This window comes from Salvelinus sp. IW2-2015, unplaced genomic scaffold, assembly GCF_002910315.2.
Source record: "Salvelinus sp. IW2-2015 unplaced genomic scaffold, ASM291031v2 Un_scaffold2373, whole genome shotgun sequence".
In the NCBI taxonomy this organism is placed as follows: domain Eukaryota; kingdom Metazoa; phylum Chordata; class Actinopteri; order Salmoniformes; family Salmonidae; genus Salvelinus; species Salvelinus sp. IW2-2015.
This window is the reverse complement of record NW_019943697.1, coordinates 33,166-36,069: the sequence shown is the minus strand read 5'-3', so window position 1 is coordinate 36,069 and position 2,904 is coordinate 33,166. Positions and strand designations below refer to the sequence as shown.

Here is a 2,904-nt window from a genome sequence, read left to right as displayed (position 1 = left end):
GGAGCGCGAGTAGATGTGGGAGGGAGGAGTAGAGTGGGGAGGGAGGGGGTAGATGTGGGAGGGAGGGAAGGGTAAGATGTGGAGGAGGGAGGTGAGGGAGATGAGGTAATGTGGGGAGGGAGGGAGGGTAGATGTGGAGGGAGGGAGGGTAGATGAGGGTAGATGTGGGAGGGGAGGGAGGGAGGGTAGAGTGAGGGTAGATGTGGGAGGGAGGGAGGGTGGAGATGTGGGAGGGAGGAGGGTAGATGGAGGGTAGATGTGGGAGGGAGGGAGATGTAGATGTGTGGAGGGAGGGAGGGAGGGAGATGTGGGGAGGGAGGGTAGGATGAGGGATAGATGTGGGAGGAGGAGGGTAGATGTGGGAGGGGGGAGGGAGGTAGATGTGGGAGGGTAGAGAGGGTAGATGTGGGAGGGAGGGAGGAGTAGATGGGTAATGTGGAGGGAGGAGGGAGATGAGGGTAGATGTGGGAGGGAGGGAGGGTAGATGGGAGGGAGGAGGAGGGTAGATGTGGGGAGGGAGGAGGGTAGATTGAGGGTAGAGGGGGAGGGGGTAGATGAGGGTAGAGTGGAGAGGGTAGATGAGGGTAGATGTGGGAGGAGGAGGGTTAGATGTGGGAGAGGAGGGTAGATGAGGTAGATGTGGAGGAGGGAGGGGGGTAGATGTGGGAGGGAGGGAGGGAGGTAGAGTGGGAGGGAGGGGAGGGTAGATGAGGGTAGATGTGGGAGGAGGGAGGGTAGATGTGGGAGGGAGGAGGGAGGGTAAGATGTGGGAGGAGGGAGGGTAAGATGAGGTAGATGTGGGAGGGAGGGAGGGTAGAGTGGGAGGGTAGATGAGGGTAGAGTGGAGGGAGGAGGGAGGGTACGATGTGGAGGGGAGGGAGGGAGGGAGGGAGAGAGATGTGCATCATGTCACCTCTTCCTCTACTGACCCCAGAGCTGTTTGTATTTCAGATGGAAGACGTGATCGATGACATCATCAGTCTTGAATCCAGTCTCAAACGATGAGTTCTTTACGTTGATCGATCTGGACTACAGGTGGCCAACACGGTATGTAGTAAAACACATACAATTATCTAAAAACCTTATATACACGGTACGTATTAAAACATAGTACCCAGGACATATGACGATGCGTTCACTCCTGGGGATGAATGATTCATCTGTAAACCCCGCTTCTTGAAAATGAAACTAATGTATGTGAATGATACCGCTGCAACCAGTCGATTTATGGAATCCTCTTCGATCTTCTCCAGAGGCGGTCACTGAAAGGTGACCTTTGCTCTTATTGGGCTTATCAACACATTGTCTTGTGTCTCAGTTGAGTGTCCATGCTGTTTGTGTTGTCGGAGATCATTGATTTGTAAAAAATCTTTTTGGGGGGGGAAGCAGGGTAGTTAGATGTCAAGTCAGAGACAGTGGAATCCATCCTGGCGATGAGAGTCAACATAGTGGTCTGACAGTGGTCAGGACAGATGGGTAGAGTGGGTGTGGCCAGGACAGGTGGTAGAGTGGGTGTGGCCAGGACAGAGTGGGGTGTGCCAGGACAGAGTGGGGTGTGGCCAGACAGAGTGGGGGTGGGCCAGTGGAGGTTGCAGGACAGAGTGGGTGTGTGGCCAGGACAGAGTGGGGTGTGGCCAGGACAGAGTGGGGTGTGGCGCAGGACAGAGTGGGTGTGGCCAGCAGAAGTGGGGGGTGGCCAGGGCAGAGTGGGGTGTGGCCAGGGCAGAGTGGGGTGTGGCCAGGGCAGAGTGGGGGGGTGTGGCCAGGCAGAGTGGGGTGTGTGGCCAGGGCAGAGTGGGGGTGTGGCCAGGCAGAGTTGGGGGGTGTGGCAGGGCAGAGTGGGGGGGTGTGGCCAGGGCAGAGTGGGGGGTGTGGCCAGGGCAGAGTGGGGGGTGTGGCCAGGGCAAGTGGGAGTGTCGGCCAGTGGCAGTACAGTCTCCTTGATGAAGAGGCAGAACTCAGGGAATAGAAAGAGCAGTCTCCTTGATGAAGAGAGGCAGAATTCAGGGAATAGAAAGAGCAGTCTCCTTGATGAAGAGAGGCAGAACCCAGGGAATTGAAAGAGCAGCGACGATGATGAAGAGAGGCAGAACTCAGGGAATAGAAAGACCAGTCTCCTTGATGAAGAGAGGCAGAACTCAGGGAATTGAAAGACCAGTCTCCTTGATGAAGAGAGGCAGAACTCAGGGAATAGAAAGACCAGTCTCCTTGATGAAGAGAGGCAGAACTCAGGGAATTGAAAGAGCAGCGACGATGATGACGATGATACTATGTAGATAGTCCAATATGTAGCGGTTAAGGTCCGCGGGTTCAGATTGCTGTGCACTGTTACAAGTCAGTTTCCAACGAGGACAACTGAAAGTACAGGACACTATTCTCACAAGACTCTGTCGTTACATAGAGATACAGTATATTTCCATCCTGCTGAGTGACTCACTGGGAAGCCCCTAGAACTCAACTAAACCCTACACCCTAGAGCCTACACCCTAAACCCTAAAGCCTAGTAGCTTCACACAGGAAGTCTAACTCTGCTGTCATCGTCCTAGTAGCCATACCAGATCAGCCACTAGAAACTGAAACCCTTCACCCTAAACCCTTCACCCTAAACCCAGTAGCCATACCAGATCAGTCACTAGGAACTAAAACCCTACACCCTAAACCCTACACCCTAAACCCTCTGCTGTTAACGTCTTCCTCAGTCGCCCCTGGATACACACAAGGAGACGAGGGAATCAAAACTACAAACCAAGTCACCTTACACCTTACCTTCACTCTGGGAGGGCTTTCCCAGTCAGAAGTGACCTTACCTTCACTTTGGGAGGGCTTTCCCAGTCAGAAGTGACCTTACCTTCACCCTGAAAGGCCTTTCCCAGTCAGAAGTGATCTTACCTTCACCCTGGGAGG

General features: G+C 54.2%; 1 pseudogene; it reads left to right on the top strand.

Moving 5' to 3' along the window:
- The window catches only part of LOC112073802 (transcription factor E3-like), an 8,002-nt pseudogene extending 6,535 nt beyond the window's left edge, over positions 1-1,467 (top strand).
- The last annotated feature ends 1,437 nt before the right edge of the window (positions 1,468-2,904 follow it).